The sequence below is a fragment of the Lissotriton vulgaris genome, chromosome 6 (genome assembly GCF_964263255.1).
Source record: "Lissotriton vulgaris chromosome 6, aLisVul1.2, whole genome shotgun sequence".
In the NCBI taxonomy this organism is placed as follows: Eukaryota; Metazoa; Chordata; class Amphibia; order Caudata; family Salamandridae; genus Lissotriton; species Lissotriton vulgaris.
Window position 1 is genome coordinate 385,543,418 of NC_141694.1, and position 21,803 is coordinate 385,565,220.

Genomic DNA, 21,803 nt, shown 5'->3' on the forward strand with positions numbered 1-21,803 from the left:
AAGCGGGGGGGGGGGGCCACACACCAACACCACAACCCAGCAATCCTAGGACAAGAAAACAAGTATCATTAATCTTGCAAAATAAAATTTTCCATTTAAAAAGCACCCCAAGTGCTTTTCATTATTGAAAAGAAAATATCCTAATTAATTAAAAACATTAGCAAAATCTAATTTTTAAACACATCCAGAAGGGCCTAGTCATACCCTAATCCTCTGTGAGACAGCCCCTCCCTTCAGAATACGCAGGAGCCAGGCTACAGTGTGAAGTAATTTGAATCACTGCCAAGTTATGATCTCACAGCAGGAGCAGGGCGCTGCAAGCCTCCCTTTCCCTGATCAGGGGCTTCCCTGATCAGGGAAAGGGAGGCTTGCCCAGGCCTACTGTATCTAACTAACTCCAAGGGCCAAGAGTCCCTTATCAGCAGGCAATGAAGCTGTCTGCGCCGACAGCAAGGAAGAGCGAGTTCACCCCTCCCTTACATAAACATTCCGTCCGCGGAACAAAATTGGATTTTGGCCAATCATAACAAGACAGGCCGTGTTCGGAGCCTGCAGAGGAAAAAACCCGCCTTCACAAACCAGCTGGTCTGCCAAGGTCGACAAACACATTCTTTGTAAGCTGTTCCCAGGCCTGATTTCTCTAACTAACGAAAGCTAGCATTTTAAAAAAAAACAATTCTGTTACAATGTACTGCTACTTAAAAGCTCCACTTTCTAAAAGACTTTAGTCTAACTAATTCAGCTAAAAGGCAAGACATTTGAAAATGAGCATATATTCAGCATGCAGATCAACACACAAAAAGGGGCAATTTACTTCTGCACACAAGATTATACAGTCTGCATTTGAAAAAACGAATTATCATGGACTATTGGGTTTAATATTTCTCTGCACATACCTTTCTATCAACAGCTTGTCAAAGTACATAGGCGAGCCTTGTAACTAAATGCAAATTAAACTAATGTAAGGGACACATAAATAGATGATAATGTGTTATGGTTATCATTTTTAACAATATATTCTGCTCCACCCTAACCATACACACTATCATCCAAAAAATAAAAATATACACTGTCAGCTGTTGAAAGAGAAATACATTTAAAACAACATAAAATGCAGACACATTTCACCATAGTATTTTGTTCAACCAGGGGCAACATGTAATCTTGCATTACAGCGTAATTAATAGCGCAAACTTTTCAATTCAACCTAATAAAAGGGCCACATTCAGATATTATCAAACAGCCATTTATTTTATAACTGAGTAGGTTAACTTACATATGCCGGTTTTGCCGCATATCAAAACATTCACATTTGAAAAAAGGTTCAGCTTGCATCAGGGAAAATAATAATGAGAACACATTTATTTTTAAAAGCACACGGTTGCCTTTCACTAATTAAAAGCACATGTTACCATGCACTGTCGGGCAAGATTGATAATTCTCAACCTGTGATCATTGCAAAACATCGGCCAGCACATTCCTTTCCAGATGGAAAACCCTCAAAGAAATAATTAATGAAAACAGCCCCATAGTGCGCGCACACTAACTGGGCCATCTTCTAATATTTCACACATTTTAAACCATGCATTCAAAAATAATTCTCCACACGTCTGTGAATGCATATTAAGAAGCACATTTAAAAGAACACAGCTCTCTCCGTGCAAACCCTTATCTCAATCCGACTGGTTGATTTATAACTTACCGACCTCTAAGAGTCAGACACATGAAGTCATCTGTTCCAAGGCAAACCCACACAAATTCGTAGACGCATTTCAAAAAGAATGTGAAATGAACAGAGCCCTTCGCAAAGCACAAGATGTTACCTTTCCGTCAAGAAGCTGACAAAGCACGTAGGCAGACCCAGAAACCAATAAAAGTCAAAATCAAACCACCAATCATCAAAATATTCACTGACTTTTATAGTCAGTTCAGATAACCATGCATGTTAAACAGCATATTAAAATAAAGACTGCCATCTCAATTCAAGATATTAACCCTTTGGCAGCTCAAGCACAATCAATTCCCAATGACTGCAGATACATGGGAAAATCATGAACTCATCTCTCCACGTTTACAGATAATACGTACACACATCTACAAAGCAATTTCTCCAAGCATTTGAAAGAGAACTAGCTCTCTCCTACGTAATGCAACAATAACATGCTCTATCCAAGTCATGACCACATGGCGCTATTCATAAGCCATATTTACAAGACAGTAAACAAGTTCAAAAAATGACACGCTTTTCACAAGGAATATATCCAAGGCGCAATGCACAAGGAACACAGCAAATCAACATGAGAACATGCTCCTCACAAGCCACATCAACATGGCGCTATTCACAAGCCATATTTACAAGGAGCTATACGCAAAGAACTCCACAAATCATATAACAATGAACACATTTCACATTGCACAGCATAAGCAAATGCAGCAAGCAAGTTAATGGACAATTTAAAAGCATTTTTTACACACATTTATACAATTGGACCACCACAAAGATGTTACTGGCTCCCTCATGTAATGCCATCCTTCAACCCTGACAGTTTAAACACCAAGATGAAAACCATTCCTTCCACCCTGAATAAACCAAATGCCATGATGTAATGCAATCTCCTCACGCTGCAACTGTTCAAGCCCATAGGTCACACAGGCTACATAAACTGCCAAACTACGCCAGATGGAACTGGCGCTCAGGGCACTCCCTCACAACACATGGGAAACTCTCCAAGCACATGGCCAGGACACACAGGATTCATAAGCAGTTCGTGACGCCAGATGTTATGGCCGGGTTTTCTGCTTAGATGGGATCAGCCCCTAGGGGCCCCTCCAACCCAGCCAGAACGTAACCACATCCCTCCTCAAGACCATCTATCCAGGCACCTGGGTACCTACCTGAGGATGGGGAACTCGCAATATACAAGCTCATATTATTAGAAACACCACTAAATCTATAGGGATACTAAGAATACTCACTGATTACTAAGGATATCCATGCCCTACACTACACTCATACCTTATAGTCTCGCGGCCACTCAGACCCAGACTAATCTACCCTGGGGCAGATATGACACACAATCTGGCGTGTCTACACACGTGGGTCTGCAGCCCCAGTGCTCTCCCTTATTTCCAAACGGTTTACAATCCGGCAAACCTACACGCTGGTAATCCCCCCCAGCGCTCTCACTTACACAAGCCACAATCCTGTGGGTATACGCGCTGGTAATCCACCCCAACGCTCTCACTAACGCCGTATATCAACGACGACCACATTCCTATGAGCACCTTCAGTTATATGTTGGGAAGTCTCTCTCTCTCCTATTCACTAAGGGCTTGCTACTACCATATTAGGAGTTAGCCAATTAATATAATGTACCTCTTTTTCTTGGCATCAAAGGTCCACTCGCTCCCTATTTATGTGATCACCACTTACCTGATTGGGGTTACTCATCCATTCATATAAACAACAACCACCTAGGAGATACATTTACCTGGATTGAACAAGAATACAAGGCACATTTCAGTTTACTAAAAACTGGGGGTTTCTTTATTAGAACAATATAAACACCTACACAGATCTGTAACTGACAAAGACTATAGATAAAACACACTGCTGCAAGGAAAAGGATTAGCAATACAATAGCCTAGGGAATAAAGACAAGATTAAGATGCAAGTGTGAAGTAAACTAATATGACAGGACTGATATCACCTGATTAGTGTGAAGTCTTGTTCTAGCGGTCATCTGGGTTCCTCTCTCGTCCGTGCCTTGTCTCATCTCTGACTCTCTCTCTCTCCTGCACTCTTGGATACACCTCTGCGCTGATCACTTTGCACTGGACTCCTCTCCCCCACGAACTGTCTCCACTTTCCAGCTTCAATCTAATGGTTTCTGCCGCTCTGATGCTCTTCATTCCACTAGCTTGTTCACTCTATTTTGAATGTCTCTGTACCAATGTCCAAATAACTCCAGCTGCTCCCACAGATTAGTCCACGATCTTTCCTCCGTCTCTTCTAAAAGGCATTACTTCAGACTCCAGCTATTCACACCTCCTCCTGATAAGTAACTGCTTCTGACTGCTTCCTTCAGTTCCAGCTCACTGACTGTCTGTTTGTCTTCTCTCTGTTCCAAGCATGTCCTGTCTCTTCTACTCTTGCAATTCCACTCCTCCAACTCTACCAACACTCTCTGCTCCTTCAATTCAATTCAGCTCTCTCTAGCTTGAACCCTCTCTCTCTCAACTACTCCAACAGCTCCTCACTCTTCTACCACTCCAGCTTGACTCCTCTCCGCTCCGCCAACTCCACTCGACTGTCTGGCTCCGCCACCTCCACTCGACTGCTTGGCTCCGCCTCTGCACTTCACTGATATAGAATGCTGTTTCCTCATGGAAAGTTCCAGCCATCAGCCTGCCGCCCACCAGATCTCTGCACCACTTCGCATCAAGGACACACACCCAGCTGGCCAGCCTTTTGTGATGTCTTCGACACAGAGAATAATACAGCCTACCGATAAGGGCTGGCCCAGACCGGTTCTCTCCAAGTGAACAACAGCTTTAACTATAAACTTTACCTTTACCCTGAAAAGCCTCTCAGCTCCATCAAGATGGAGTCCCTCTAGTTCTAGGCCTGTAGGCCTGAAAGGGATGAAATACCCCTTAGCTCTGCCAGAATACCTACATAAACCATACCAATGTGTCTACTATAAGCAAGTATGTCAAAGCCAATAGGCAATAGACAGGTTAGAGTCAAGAATAAGGGATCTATCATCATATTAAGCAGCTATCCTCTTCTAGGTCTGGAAGAAAGGGCTTAAAAGGGCTAACACAAGCTAAGAATACCTATCCTAGATGTGAGCAAGATTAAAGTCTATATCACTGCTAAATAGAGCCAAAAACCCTGCCATTACAGGTGCAAAATCACCAAGATATAATCGACAGGGTTCATGTGCTGGAAGATCGCATCGAGGACGCGGAAGGGCGCTCTCGGCGCAACAATGTCTGGGTGGTAAACGTCCAAAGGGAGAAGAAGGGAAAGACCCAGAGCAGTTCCCTGAGAACTGGTTGCGTGAGCTTTTGCCCCGGGGGTGCTGTCCCCGCACTTTGTGGTAGAAAGAGTGCATAGAGTGCCAGCGTAGAAGCCTAGGCAGGGAGCTTGGCCTCGCCCGTTCCTCTTCAAACTCCTCAATTATCGAAATCGGGACATGGTGCTCCACGAAACCAGGAAACTGGCTGATCTCATAGTCGGGAACAGTCGTGTGATGATCTTCCCAGATTACACGGCAGCAGTGCAAAGAAGAAGGAGCATGTACATGGCTGTGAAGCGACAACTGAGGGAACTAGAGCTGCCCTATTCCTTGCTGTTCCCCTCTCACCTCCGTGTGGTCTTGAAGGAGGGTGTCCGCTTTTTTGATGACCCATCGGAAGTCTGGGACTGGCTGGAGGAGACGGGACAATGGAAAGGAGCGAGACCCACAGGCCCAGAGGAAGGTGGGTGGCAGGAGCAGCGACCGAGGAGACACAGATGGAGAGGGGCCCGCCGGGGCATGGGCCTTGGCCCAATTGCACCCAGCCCGGAGAAGATGCGGCTGGAACGGCAGGAAGCACTTGAGGTGGTTGTGACCCTGGGAGCAGTGAACAGTGCTATCCGCCTGGATCCCCAGCGACACAGCAACCTGGAAATGAGTGGCTCATTGTCCCCATCCATGGTATTTTCCGAAGACATGAACATGCCAGTGGTGACACCCCAAACGGCTGACCAGCTGATGTGACTGAACAGTGAACTATGGCGGCCATGCAGGGCCCATGCCTCCGAATATTCTACTTTTTGTATCCTTCTAGAAATGTTGATGTGTGCGCTGCTGCAATGTGTTCTATGCCAAGTGCGAGTGCAATGCCATACGATGACATACAGTTAAACATATGCGGCCGTGCCTGCCGGTCCGCGGTTAGAACGCGCTGCGTAGCTGCTGCACTCGCGGGCTCTCCCGCTAATGACCCACACTGGCCCTGTGCGTTTAAACAGCCTGTACTTCCCCATGCACCTCTTGAATGCCCGGGAGGTCGGTATTAGGGGAGCAATACAGCTTGGTTGCTGACAGCACACTCACCCAGACAGCTACTGCGCTGAACTAACATTTTCTAATTGGTGGATCTTCTTGAGGTTTGGACTTATGCCCCCTTGGGGACTTGCCCTTTTAGCTGCACTGTTTGTAATTGTTCTCATGTTTCAGTTGCGGCACACTGATACCCCCTTCCCTGATGGTGCCCGTAGGCCCCCCTTCGAGGTGTTCCCCTGGCCCCGTGTGGGTGCACGCGTCCAGACACATGACACACACTAACATAATGACCTAGAATATCCACGGCATGCACACCCCGTCACGCCGTTACTCTGTCTTCTCCTATCTGCATCGGCATGCGGTGGGGATTGCCCTCCTCCAAGAGACCCAAATGACCCAGGTAGAGCTTGACAAACTCCGCAGGCGCTGGAGGGGGCAAATTTATGGCACGGCCTTTTCTGCACATGTGTGAGGCACACTGGTATGGGTGAAGGCAGGCGTCCCCTTCATTTGCAAAGAAGCAAAGGTGGATCAGAATGGGAGGTACTCCCTAGTGCGAGGGCGGCTGAATGGTCAGGAAGTCCTCTTAGGATCCCTTTATGCCCCGAACACAGACCAACCCTCCTTCCTAGCGAGCTTGAATCAGGTCCTTCACTCATACGCTGGCCTTCCCTGGCTATTTGGCGGGAACTTCAATATGGTGCTGGACGTGCACCTGGATCGCTCTTTCCCTCCCCTCCGAGCTGCAGCGGTGATATCCAATGCGCAAGCGTTCCAGGACTGGCTCTCACACTGGGAGAAACATGACCTATGGCGAGCGCAGCATCCAGTGGACAGGGTATACTCCTATTACTCATCAGTTCACGATTTGCATGTCTGGTTAGATAGGATTGTCGGCACCCTGTCCATGCTCCCACTCCTTGCCAAGTCAGAGTATCTGGGGAGAACACATTCTGATCATAACCCCTTATGGTTCCAGATTAGTTGGGAGGCGGACCGTCCACCTGTACCCACATGGAGTCTACAGCCTACCGCACTGGAGGATGCAGAGTTCTGCTTCTCGTTGGGCACAGTCATCCTTGCCTACTTTGAGGTCAACGAAGGGACTGTGAGTAATGCCATGGTTGAGTGGGACACACACAAGGTGGTCATCCGAGGGCACAGCATGGTGGCCACGTGGAATATACGCAAAACACTTTCTACTTCCCTGACGCACCTGGAGCCTGAGCTCCTGCGGTACGAGCGGGAGCGTGAGGGGACAGACGAGCACTCATGAACACAGAGCAACTTCCGCGCTAAGCACACGGTTCTTCCGGAGCAACTGAGGTGCCATAACTATGCGGCGCACACGGCCAAAACGCACGCCATGGCGGACAGAGCCGGCCGGCTGATAGCCTGGCTGATACAGAGAGAAGGGCGTGATTGCCCGATAGCAGCTCTTTGCACAGCAGAGGGGGAGATGGTGTACACGCAGCGCGAAATACATCGTGCCCTGACTGGTCATTACACGCAGCTATATACGGCACGAGGCACTGTCCCCAGGGACACGCTGGAAGGGTTCCTAGATTCGGATAATATTGCCTGTGACCTCTGAGGAACAAAGGAATGGGCTTAGTGCCCCCCTCATGCTGGAGGAAGTGGGGGAAGCGATTCAGGCTATGGCGTCTGGAAAAACTCCAGGGCCGGACGGCCTCCCCGCTGAATACTATAAGGCAAACAGGAAAACCCTTGCGCCCTTACTCCTTCAGCTATATAACACAGCAATAGAGGAGGGCTCGTTACCTCCCTCCATGAGGGAAGCATTCCTGGTCTCCTTGAGCAAGCCGGACAGGGATCCCACAGCCTTGGGCTCATATAGGCCTTTGGCAATGCTCAACATGCGAAGACTATAAAGTCTTCGCAAATATACTTGTGGAGCGGCTGGCGCCGGTGGTCCCCCACTTAATACAGTCTGATCAAAACGGGTTTGTGCCAGTGAGATCCACGTCCTTGAACATCAGGAGGTACTTCAGGGTGGAGGCCGAGGCAACGCGGGAGTGGCCCAGGGCAGGGTTCCTGATATTAGACCTGGAGAAGGCCTTTGATTGCCTGGAGTGGGGTTACCTGTCCGCTGTACTAACGTGCTATGAGCTTGACATAGAATTCCTGCAGATGATCAATCTCCTCCACAAAAACCCGGTATTCCAGGTGCAGCTAGGCCCCTACATCTCAGAGGTGGTGGTGGTGGGCGGGGCACCCGGCAGCGATGTCCCCTATCCCCGTTACTGTTTGCTCTGCCTATTGAACCCCTCGCTACGGCCATGCGGCAGACCCTCGGCGACGGAATTCCTTTGGGCGATGCCACCCATCAGGTATCGCTTTATGCAGATGACCTGTTGGTATTTGTGAGGGATGTGGGATGCATACTGGAACAACTAGCCCCGTTGTTATGTACGTTCGCAGATGTCTCGGGGTTCCAGGTAAATGCGGGCAAATCCACACTTTATGTTTTGGCAGAGGGGTAGAGAATCCGGGGTATTGCCTCAAAGGCCCGAGAGTACAGTGGAAGGCTGACATCTTTAAGTACCTGGGGATCCAGATCTTCCTCCAGCCGACTGACTTATTTGACGGGAATCTAGGACGGGCGGTTGCATCGCTCAGGTCTCAGATATGCTTTTGGTCCACGCTCCCGCTGACGACCACCGGCAGAGTGGCCCTTGCCAAAATGGTCGTGCTTCCCCAACTCCTGTACTATTTTGTTAATCTGCCTCTATTTATCCCGACTTCCTTCTTTTCGACGCTTAATGCGGTCCTATGGGACTTCATCTGGGGTACGTCCCAGCACAGGCTGGCAATGGTGAAATTATTCCTGCACACACCCTGCTTCGAGCATAACTATCTGGCCGCGCAGCTCCAATGGGTCGCCTGTTGGTTGGCAGATAGGGGCAGAGACGATAAAGCCACAGGCATGCCGCCATATTCTCTAGAGCGTGTAACCAAACTCTTCCACCCACTGGCAGCACCTGAGCGACCCACTCTGCTACTGCTGGTGGTGGTGTATAAATGCTTCTGCAGAGCCTTTTTCCTCACACTTAATGTGCTTCCATACGCGCCTGCTATACTCCTGGAGGGTTCCCCAAGCGGCTAGGGGGTTCTCACATGCTCCATGCTAGAGCAGTGGAGGGAGGCAGACGTCCAGACCCTTGGAGACCTTTACAGAGATGGAGCGCTAGTGGCATATGAGACGCTGGTCTCTGAGGACGGGCTCCCCCCCGGGGGGGTTCCTACTACATCGCTCCCTAATAGCGAAGCTGACGGCCAGGTGGGGAGATGTGGCGATGGATCCTGAACAGCACTTAACCATGCAGTATCTCCACGTCATGGGAAGGGGCATACATCTGGTCCGTTGGTTTGCTGCGTCATTACGGATGCACACGGCACCCAGTTTGGCCCCTCTCAGAGGTAAATGGGAGCGCGACCTTGGAAGGTCGCTCTCTGACAAGGAGTGGGAGAGAATCCTTAAAAGCCAGGTGCGGATTCCCATAAATGTGTGCTTTCGCCAGATACAACTTTATGTTGTTAATAGAGCCTATCTCACACCAGAGCTAATCAACAAGTATTTCCATCGCTCAGACGCGTCATGCCCCAGGTGCGGTGAGATGGGTGCGGGACTCCTCCACCTCCTGTGGAGCTGCCCTGGGGTAGGCACTTACTGGAGTGCAATCAGTGAGCTGCTTAGGAAATGCATTGGTCGTACTATACCTTTTGACTGGCCTGAGTACATTTTACATCATTTTAGGCGCACCCCCAAGGAGCACATGCTTAACACCTTACAGTTGCCAGATGGGAAAGGCGGTGCGAGCGGTGTAGAGGTTTAGGCGGGCGCCCTTGGGGGGTGAAGCTTACCGTGGGATGTTCTCCTGTCCTGATAGTTTGTTGGGTACAACCACTGCTCCACTGGGGCACATAGGTTAAAAGTGCAGGTGCAGCTGTGACTGGGGGTGCATGTGTGCGCGGGGGTTAGCATGTGACTGTGGTTCTGCCACTGTTGTTTCAGTTTTCTTTACTGTTGTAATATAAATATTACTTCTGTATGCAAGTCCAAGTTGGGGGGCCCACCCAAATCTTGCTACTCGTACAGGGTCCAGCGCGAGGACAGTCATGGACAATTCTGGAGTTTTGCCTGCTTAGGCACTCCACGATCGAGCCAGCTTCGGGCGATTATCCTCTGTCCCTGAGATAACACAACTGAGTCATTGTGATCCCAACATATAATGTTACTATGCATGTGAATAATTAATTGACATGCCCAGACAGCTGTGCTGCAATGGTTGACGTTTCTACTGTATTATTAAACCCTAAAATGCCAATAAACAGATTTGAAAAAAAAATAAATAAGACCATTTCCAAATGAAGCCTGGAATTTTTTATACCCCAAAAAGTATTATAGTTTGTATGGGTGATTTTATTTGGTATCCCCGAAGTAAATTTAATGTGAAAGGGTTCGTTAAAAATACCAATTGTAGATAGACCTACTGATAGACCATGCCAAATAAAATAAAATAAACGAATTTCAAATGGTCAATGGCTGAAAGGTAACCATTGAATAGTAGGAGATACAAGATACTATAGCAATGTGTAATCCATAATATTTGGTATTCCCATAAAGCAGAGTGAAAGTTACTATGAAGGGTGTGATGTGACAGGTAAATACTCTGCTCAATTAGCCAACAAGTGAATAACTTGTCATATTCTATGCTGGTAAGTGTTAACACTTGGTATGTAAGTGCTACTAAATACAGCCAATATGGGCCATTTTTTGGCACGCTGCTAACTTAGCTTATATGGCTGTGTAGTGTTATCTGCTAATTTTGAATTTTTGCAAAATGTCAAATACTCATTCCTATAGTGCAAGGCAAGTGTGTGCTATTACCAGTGGCAACCAGGCTTGTCGCCATCAAATAACACGGCACCATAAGCAAACCGAATAGACGATGCATCCAACACCAAAAACCAACAAGAGATCTAGACTAATGATTTTTTTCTCATTGATTTTATTTTTATTTGGAAATGTTTCAAATTCGAATGCACTTCTCTTGGCTCCTTAGGAAGTCATCTAGTACACCTGTGCTTGTAGCAGTGTACAGGTGTACTATTGTACCTGTAGCTATTTTGTGTTTGCCTGGGGTTTGCACTGCAGGTGCCTGGGAAGTACTCATTCTCTTCAAGTTGTTGACTAATGCACTGTTGATGCCCACAAAACATGTTCAATGTCCTTCTCATTTAGCCACATTACCACTTTGCTTGCTATCATTTTTCAGCTGTACTGTCAAACTAAAAAGAGAAACATTTCCAGTCCCAGAATGCAACATGGTGTAATTAAAAAATGAAGAATGCAATCTCACATGACATGCAGCTACTTGATAATCGGGTCACACAAGAAAAAAATATCTTTTGCTTACATTTGCTATTTTGGAACAGCCAAGAGCTAGTAGGTGGAAACAAATTTATGTGAAATGGTCAGTCCTCATTAGTCAAAATCATGCCTCTATTTCCTTTATTAAGTATTAAAAAATTAGACACTTTTAAATGATTTATTCACATACATGCTGTTTTAGGTTTTTATGTCAAAAGAAAACATACAGAATTGTTTACATTTGCTTTGTAGTTCTCGCCTAGGCAGAGCAAGCACTGTGAATTTGAGATCTTTTGTTTTCCAAGAGTGGTCTTTGAGCCCGCTCGCTGCTTACCATTTGTTGACTTTATTGCGACTCTCTTTCGTTTGCTTTTTATTGGCAAGCTTCAGTAGGCTTCCTTTGTTTTTGCATGTTTGTCCTTCCACTCGGGCATGGACACACTACTGGTATCTTTCCGCTGATCATGCTTTTTTATACTTACTTTTACTTTGTGTTCAAGCACTGCACTAGAATGTGTCTTATTCAGCTTGCTCCCTCATGTACTTCTCCCACTTAGGGTCCCTCACTCATCCATGTTGCGTACCCACACTCCCTCCCTCCAGTGTTGTCCATGTTGTTGCTTGCCCTACTCATCCAACTTCCTTTTGTTGTTGCCTGTGTTTTTGCCTGCAACACCCACCTTCCCATCTGCTGTTGTTGCCCATGTTGTAGCTTCCTCTACCCACTCTCATTACTTCCTTCCATTGTTGCCAGTGTTGTTGCTTGCTTGCTCCCACCTTCCCTCTTTCCATTGTTGTCCGCATTATTGATTGCTTCTACCTGCCCACCCTACTTCCATTGTTGCACTTGTTGAGTGCCCTGCACCCTCCCTCCTTCCATTGTGTCCAGGTTGTAGCTTGCAACATCCACCTCCATCCTCATTCCTTTGTTGCTTGCTTCCACCCACCCAACCTTCTTCCGTTGTTGCAACAGTTATTGTTGCTTTCCTCACCAATTCTCCTTTCGCCCATTGTTGCCTGTGTAATTGCTTACAACACCTACCCTCCTTCAGTTGTTGCCTTTGTTGTCGCTTGCCTCCACCTACACTACCTTCTTCTATTGTTCCTTGTGTTGTTGTTTACAATCCCACCCACCCTCACTCCTTCCATTTTTCTTGTGTTGTTGTTTCCCCACTCACTCTCCTCTGTTGTTGCCCACATTGTTCTGTACCTTACCCTCCCTCTTGTTGTTGTCCGTGTTTCTACCCACTCTCCCACCATGGGTTGTCAATTTGCCTGCTCTGAGCCCATCCCTTCTGTCATCCATTGTCCGTGTTGCCCCCCTGACTCACCCACTCACCCAAGTTGCCTCCATAGTTGCTTATATGCTGCTTATGTGTGACATTTCAATGGTTTAAACATACTTATGAGTGACGTTCAATGACCAAATATGTGACACTTAGAGTGACACTTTCTCTTGAGTAAAACCAAGCACTGAAGTGCAAGGAAAGCGAAATGACAGTCTTTTGAGCACTGAAAAGCTCTAAAACAATCTTGAAACAGCTGCTAAGTACCTCAAATGGAAGGTTACTATCACAACCGTCCTCCACTATAAAAATGTGAGAAACTCCTGGACAGGCCACTAATTACCAGGGCAGCTCTTACCCTTGCCGCACTATGGACAGATTATGGCATTACTGTCTCTGAAAAGTGCAGAATTGCGGGGCCATGATGTAATTTAGCTATATAAACACATCTGTTATCACAACTTAGAAACTAGATTTTAAATCTTCTTTTCTCATTGTTTTAGAGAACCACAATATGACATACAAACATAATCACCCCAAACGGCACAGTGACAGACAGATCGCTTTGTGTTTCTCTTAATGGTTGCCCTGCATGCAACTAACCAACTCCCTCTGCTGGCCTTCTGCATGCTGACTCTCATGTTATAGCTGCTCCTGTGTGTGGACTCACACCGTCTGCCTTTTGATACTCAACTAGTGCAGAGATGCTGCTACTTAGTGTGCTGTTGTGTTCTGCTACTCAGTGCTGCTGGTGACGGTGTGGAGTAAGAGTAAGTGGAGACCTTGTGCTCTCTCTCATGGGTGTAGACAGGGAAAAACTCCCTGCGCATTGACAGCCAGCCACACTTGACAGCCACCCCAGATTTTTGAATCATTACAGCATGGCACATGTCCTTGCCATGACTGGACATAAGCAGATTGCCATCCTGTGCCTTCCCACATGTGGATGCCTATCGAGAGCAGCATGTGTGACATGAGTGACTTGTTTGTTTATAGTGTCACCAGGTGGGCCCCATGGGCCCTGTCCACTTGCAGCAATGCCTTTCTGGGGAGCGGCTGGAGGATTTTGAAAAAACATTCTGTTGCCAGTCTTCAGTGTGCTGACACACTAGCACACAAGGTAGTACAAACAAGGCACTGTTAATGAGGCTGGGGGTCTGTAGCGATGCGTGGTCTGAGAGGTGCCAACAGCCCCACTCACTCTATGCCTGCAGGGGAGCACACAACGTGTAGCAGCGTAAAAACATAATTTTGCCCATCAGTTGCCGGGTCACTGACCAATCATCCAATCACTCACTTTGTGGCATTGAATTAACTGTCACTGACGGTGGCGTGCAGGAAGCCTCAGTTTTCAAAATACAACAGGGCAAGTTGTCACCCTCTGGATGCATCATCACTCTCAGCCTCAGTCTGAGCAAGGGGCAGTGCACAGCTGAGTAGTCTCAGTGTTATTACTACTCTCCAGGGAGGATGTGATTGTCAGTGGCGGCTCGTTGAGGAAGTGCTGCAGGGTAGTGGGGCAGGGTGTTGGAGGGGAAGGGTGAGGGGTAGTAAACTCCAGCTTAAGGCAGAATGGAGTCCCGTTAATAAAACAATAAATAAAACGACTTTCATTGCACTCGCTGCATTGCATCGCTGCAAAGCTCTCCCACGAGGAGCCGTCACTGTTAATTGTCAGAGTCTGTTTAACAGACTTAGCCATGGCATGTCACATGGCTGAGTACCGGAGGCTCAGATTCATTGTGCACTGCAGTTTGAGCTGGAGACTGCATTATTCTTTGTGATGACAATTTGTGTTCATTATTGTTAGTGAAGAAACTCAACCTTGAAGGCGGCACTGTATAATGAAGGCTCACAGGCAGCACAGTTTGCACAGCACTGCATGCAGGCAGCCGGCTGATTGCGCTTTTCCAATGGTCTGCTCCTATTCGCAGTTTCCTATGCCCAGCAGTGCCGCTGTGTTAGGAGGTGCTATAAATGCATGGTTAAGTATTTTAGTGTGGTGATGAGGAATTCCATGCTAAACTGCATTGGTCTAACCACTGATGCATGATACTTGGCAGAGCTATACCTCCAGCCTGAAAAAATAAAAAGGTGCTTTAATTCCCATCCCCTCCACTGTCCATGTTGCCCCCGACACCCATTCCTTTCCTCCCTCCTTGCATCCCCTGCTTTCCCTTCTACCCCGCCAGCAATTTAAAAAAAGGGTTACAGCCGTGTCATATCTCCTTTTTAGGTAAAGGCTAGAGTGAGCATGCATGTACTGCCCTGAGAAGCATGATGTATCTACAATATGGGCTTTAACCAAGGCCACTGATTGCCGTTTGTTCTTTTTTGTTCCTATCAGAAATGCTGCCTTTTTATTAATGCATTGCTTGTAATTGTCCTCTCTTTGGGTACTTGGTTCACGCCCAGGCGATTTGACTAAATGTTCCTCCTGGTTGTCCATCACAACGAGTGGCTTATTTGCTCTTTCCCTCTTGATCAGCACGGCATGCAGTGTTTTATCTATTCATCTGTGTGGTACATCAAGCTTCAACTTTAAGCATGGAGGCATTCAAACTTTAAACTGCATGCTTCAAACAGACAGATATCTTGACCGCTGCATGTTTCTCTGTGTATTTGGTATGATTCTGCTCAAGTGAGCATTATTGCAGTTTAGGTTTCCTTTCTTTTTCACAGACGGCGATTGTAAGCCACGTGAGGGGGGACCTGCCAATGTGGTCTTATGTTTACACCTGGAAGACCAGTGACTGGAAGCATAAAAGACATATAGAAATGTTACTTGAGAGATTTATTTATTTAAAAGGTTTTATATAGCGCTAGCTGGACCCAAGAGTATCAGAGCGCTTTCCAGGATAAGTTAAACATCGAGAAGAGATCAAACGGAGAGCTATTGTTAACATAAAATAAGGCATTTAAGCTTTCAGAGTGGATAAGGATAAAAGAGTTCAAAAAGCATGTACATAGATAATAGATCAGGAAGATTGAGAAGGGTTGTATAGTTAGTCTGAGGATGGAAGAAGGTGAGAGATTTTAGAAAAAGTTGTGAAAGTGATAGATGAGATGAGTAAAGGTAGAGCGAGGTGTAAATGGCCAGAGAGGACAATATAATTAAGAACTCCAATATTTGTTGAGGAGAAGCAGCTTGAGTTTTTTTTAAGAGGGGGTAAGCAGGGTTACAACGAAGATCTTTGGGAAGAGTATTCCAAATAGAAGGGGCATTTCCAGAGAAAGAGCGAGATGGAGTTGCTTTCTTTTTTAGCTGAGGGGAGATTAGGACAAGAGCGTTAGTGCTCCTCAGACATCTAGTACACCCAGCTTTCCAGCTTTTTGGAGTTTGTCCGAAAGGTACAAAGGGGTATTTTGGTGAAGGGCTTTGTGAGTGATGCAGGCAATCCTGTAGGAGGATTTGCCTTCGATTGGAAGCCATTTGAGGTTTTTGAGGACAGGGGAGATGTGATCGTATCGCTTACAGTCAGAGATAAGCCTGGCCGCAAGGTTGAGTACGGATTTGATCGGGGCTAGGTGGACTTTGAGGGTGCCAGCAAGGGTGGCGTTGCCATAAGCTATTCTGGAAAGGACCAGTGATTGTACAACTGATTTAAAGTCGTATTGCTTACAGTCAGAGATAAGCCTGGCCGCAAGGTTGAGTACGGATTTGATAGGGGCTAGGTGGACTTTGAGGGTGCCAGCAAGGGTGGCGTTGCCATAATCTATTCTGGAAAGGACCAGTGATTGTACAACTGATTTGTACTGGAATGAAGGGTTTAATATTTTTAAGGTGATGTAGAGTGAAGAGAGCACCTTTTGCCGAGTTTTTTATATGAAGGGTTTAATATTTTTAAGGTGATGTAGAGTGAAGAGAGCACCTTTTGCTGAGTTTTTTATATGAGTGGTGAGATTGAGATTCTGATCGACGCTAATGCAGAGGGATTCGACCAAGTTGGAGATGGTGAGAGAGCAGGTGAGTGATTTAATGTCCGAGATCCAGTGTTGGATAGGGAGCGAGTTGATTTTGGGAGAGAATAGGATGATTTCAGTTTTTTGGGGATTTAATTTTGAGGTGGTTTTGATGAAACCACATTTGGATCTTAGTCAGGGCATCGTTAAGATGTGAGATGTCATTGTGGGATTTGATCTTGTAATATAGTTGTGTGTCATTGGCATAGATGTGGTAACTGATTTTAGCTTGTTTAAGAATAAGCGGGAGGGGTTCCATGAAGAGGTTGAAAAGAGTTGGAGAAAAGATAGAGCCTTGTGGGATGCAAGGGGAGACAGGTTGAGGTTTAGCGAGGCAACCGCTGAGTTTAATTTGTTGAGTTTTATTTGGGAAATAAGAGGTGAACCACTTGAGGACATTGCCGTCAAAGCCAAAATGGTCTTTGAGAATCTTGAGTAAGGTGACAGGGTTAACAGTATCAAAGGCAGTGGAGAGGTCAAGAAGAATGAGGAGGGAGGATTCGCCTTTGCCCAGGGAGCGATGTATGTCATCAGTAGTGTTGAGCATTGCTGTTTCCGTGCTGCATCCCTTTCTAAAACCTGACTGGAAAATGTCAAGGAGGTTGAATGAGTCGATGTGTTTGTCCAGCTGTGTCAGGACGCATTTTTCGAGGGCTTTGAATAGGAAAGGAAGGTTGGAGATAGGGCGTAAATTGTTCAAATCATTGGGGTCCGCCGCAGAGTTTTAATGATGGGGTAATTTGGCCTAGATGGAGGGAGGCAGGAACAATACCAGTAGCAAAGGAAGAGTTGATAATATTGGTCCATAGTGGGGCAATGATGTGTTTAAGTTCTTGCACTAAATGAACAGGGAGGGGATCTCTGGTATGCGAGGATGGTTTAAGCTTGGAGATGTTGTTGAGAACAACACTTTCTGATATTGGACAAAAATCACTTCTTGATGCATTGTTTTTATCTGGGGGTCAATAGAGTTAGGATCGTACTGGGAGAGAGAGAGGAGTAGTGGGGGGTCAGGTGGGGGGGGAGGGAAGTGGAAGAAGGTACCAGCGGAAAGCTAAGGAGGGGGTGTTGGCTGAGTAGAGGGGAGGAGGGATGAAGGATTGATCAAACTTGGTGACTTTATCAGAAAAGAAGCTAGCAATTTTTTCACACCTCTCAGCAGTAGCTAGTACTTTTGGAGGGCATGTGTTGGTTTGGTTTTTGACAATGTTAAAAAGTTCTCTGGGACGCTCTGAGTGCGCTCTGTGCCTTGCTTGCTTGTGAGAATAGACTGCATGTAGAGAAGTGATCCTGTACGTCGTGTCAGAGCTGTAAATATTAAAGCACATGATGCCTTGTTTCTCTAAGCTATAGTGCGAAGTTGTTGGAAAATGTGTGTTCTGTTATGAAACCACAGCCCACCATGTAAGAAGCATTGTGTAGTTCACCTTAAAGTGCTTTGTAGTCCTCCCTCCCTTTCAAACATTCTTCAATGGAAACAGTAGGTAACAAAGAAAGTTAATCAGGTCTGGTCCATGGATTTTTGCTACCTTTGACAAAGTGACATTTTGCGCCACTTCACCCCCTGTACTCTTTGCTAGTTTTATGATAATGCTGATGGTCTTCTGCTCCTCTAGACTTAAGGCAGCAGCCTGCTCTTGACTTGTTCTTGAAACTGACTCTGGAAGATGAGACCGTTTTCCCACTGAGCTCCAACTCCATAGCATGCCCTCCACTACGGCTGGGATCTGACTGCAGTAGTAGTGATGTGGCGTTTGGCTTAGTCTGTTGTCAGATTTCCCACCTCTTCGTGAATGTGCTTTCTGTTACCATTCTGGCTCACTATCTGTTTAATGCACCATTGTCCGATAGACATGTGAGCAAAAAAACATATCTTCTCTGTTTGATTTTGCAAATAGAAGAGGACAGATGGTATCTAAAGCAGATTACCTGCTAAGTGTACATGTTGGTCTTACCATCAAATTAGAACCTGATTATTTTTACAGTGCTTGCAGGTGTTTACCATTTATAGCGCTGTAAATAACAAGTGTGAAAAGCTACAATGGTTCTGTCGGGAAAGTACAATTGCTTCACAATTAGGAGCTTGATCATCAAACATTCATTTGTGTTTGGAGCATTAATGTATAGCAAAGAAACACAAAAAAACAGAAATTTGCGTTGCAAAGAGAGTATTTACTTTTTGTTCAATAAAGCAGTATTGATATGTATTTTTGTTATAAGGCTGTCAACAATTGAATGCAAGATTGTGGTACCATATAGTGTGGTGAAAGAAACGTGCTCAGTGACTAGTTCTAAATTAACTAGCAACTGTGCAAACTGCCAGAGATATTGGTGTCTTCGTTGTTCTGACCATTTTTAACCTACTCTTTCATGAAAATGTGTACATAAGTTTGATTCACCTATGTATATATGACACTCACTACACCATTGTCACTGAGCTCGACATTGATGGTTTAAGGTGTCACGGGGAAGCCGCCTGACTCTGCTTCGGTGGCACATCTATGTGCCGCGTCAGGCTGTTCAGCCCCTGTTTGCCTTTATGGTACTGCCCCTCTTTTGCACTCAAAACTGCAAATGAAGGGTGGTTTAAAAATTCTAAAGAACAGAAATACTTTGTAAGGGTCAAGCGATGGTGTACAATGTGTGTTCAAACTCGCAGGCGCCCCTCAAATAGACTGTACATTGGCACCATCGAATCACACATTTAAGCAAATAATTATGAAAGCCCCAGGGTTGGATTTTATGTGCAAGGCGTTTAGAAATTTAACACATCATGGAAATCTGTGATATAATAACAGATTCATAGTAATTGCTTAGTGCTGGTGTGGAGGAGTATGGGCAGAATGAGGTGGAAAGGTCAAAGGACCTGTAGTGTTCATGCTCCTTCAAGATTATTAACTATTTTTAAAGGCGCTATTAATGGTTTGGGTAAAGGATGGAAAGGGTGTGGCTATTTCTTTAATATAGTGATGCCCACACTGGAAGCAGCCAGGTAGTCTATTGTCTGTGTGTCCAGGTCTACAACAAAATTATTTTCATTGAGGTTGTATTAATTTCTAATCTGGAGCCATGGTATTTCATCATTCAGTCCTACGTCCCATGTACATAGGTGATAGAACCACTGTTGTTCTCTCGTGTGGAGGATCCCCTGGATATCAGGGCCTGTTGTTTTATAACCTCAAGTACCACCCATTTCAGATCTGTGTCCTTATGATTGTGTTCCAAGCAATGCCATGTCAACTTTGTATCCGTTTTTTTTTGCATCTAATGGTGCTCATGTATTCGTTGATGGGGACCTTGATTTTTCTGGTTGTCATTCCCACATACATAAGATTGCAGGGGCATGTGAGCAAATAAAAAAATATTCTTGCTGTTACAATTGCTAAAGTTTTCTAATATTCATGAATTGTTCGTTTTTATATCCACCATTTTGGTTGTGCTTGTAAATAGTCATGCCACACATCCTCCCCATGCGTAGTGTCCAACTGGTGTTTGGTTGCCCCATAGTGTGGTTTGGTTCAGGTCCTTTGGAGGTGGTGCCTTAGTGTGAAGAAGTTCATCACGGATTCCCCTGTTACGTCTGAAAGCAAATAGTTAGGGGGGGAGCACTGTTTTTGTTGCCCCATTAATGATAAGCCAATGTTTATATAAAATGTTTAGTACTTTATTCAATTTTGGGGTGTATGTGGTGACCCATACTACTCTTTCATTCATCTTCTTTTCTTGTTGTTCAAGTAGAGCATCTCGGTTATTGTTTTTAGCTCTTTTCCTTGCTCTTCGAATCATATTTCTAGGGTAGTGTTGTTCAATCAACTTCTTCTCCAGAGTCTCGGCCTGTTCCTCATAGGTTTCCATACTAGAGCAATTCCTCCGGATCTTGAGGAATTGACCTACTGGCAAATTTTGTCGCAGTGATTTGGAGTGGAAGCTCTCAAAAAGTAGTATGCTGTTTTTGTGTGTGCTCTTGTTGTGAACTTTAGTCTCGATCCATTCCGCTGTCATGCTTATAGCTAGGTCCAGAAAAACGGCTCCCTCCTTGCTGACTGCATGTGTGAATTTCAGATGTTCATCTCTAGTATTGATCCATCTCACAAAGTCCTGAGCTTCATCTTGGTTGCCGCGCCAAATGACAATCTATCATCTCCATATTTTCAATTGTGCTGCAAATGAGTTGCCTTGATGGAAGATGTGGTCCACTTCAAATTGGTGTACATAGAGGCACGCCATGCTCGGAGCAAAAGAGCTTCCCATGGAAGTGCATCTGATCTGATGGTATATTGTGTCTTCATATTCAAAGCAATTTTCCATGAGAGCAAATTCTGCTCACTCCATGATGAAATGTCTGGGTGCCATGAGCTCCCAGTCTCTTTCCAGGAGAATGTGTTCTACCACGCTCAATGTGCGTCTCTGAGGTATGCTGGTGTATAATGCCTTGATGTCAATAGTAATGAAAAGATCTTCAGCTTTGATGATCTCTAGGTCTCCAAGTAGGCACAGAACAACTTTAGTGTCTTAGGCAAGAGGTAGACGACTGTACGATAGGTCTCAAAAACCAATTGCAGAATTGTGAAAGAGGTTCAAGAACTGAACCTATTCACAACACTATAAGTCTCCCTGGAGGGGGGCATCCTGTTTTTTGTGGATTTTGGGGAGAGTATAGAATCTGAGGGTGCAGGGATTGTCGCCCACGGAAACCCAGCCTCATGTTTGGTTATCCAATCATTCATCAGGCCCTCATCCACCAAGGTTCTGATTCTGTTCACAAGTCTTGGAGTAGGGTAAATCCGGTGGATTTCATAGCTGTTTTCATCTGATAGCAATCTGATGCATTTTTCGTGATCCATGTTTTTATCCATGATAACGATTGTGCCGCCTTTGTCAGCTGGTTTAATGACAAGTGTAGTATTCTCTTTCAGGTCTATGAGTGCCTTCCTCCCACCTTTCTTCAAGGTCTGTTAGACTTTGATGTTCTGAGAGTCGATTGTTTGAATTTCCTTCAGTACTGCCTGTTCGAATGCCAGGACTGTCACTGTTGATGTACTTACAGTGTCAGTTATATGTTTTGAAAACAGTTTTGTAAAATATTGGTTGTATATAATTAGA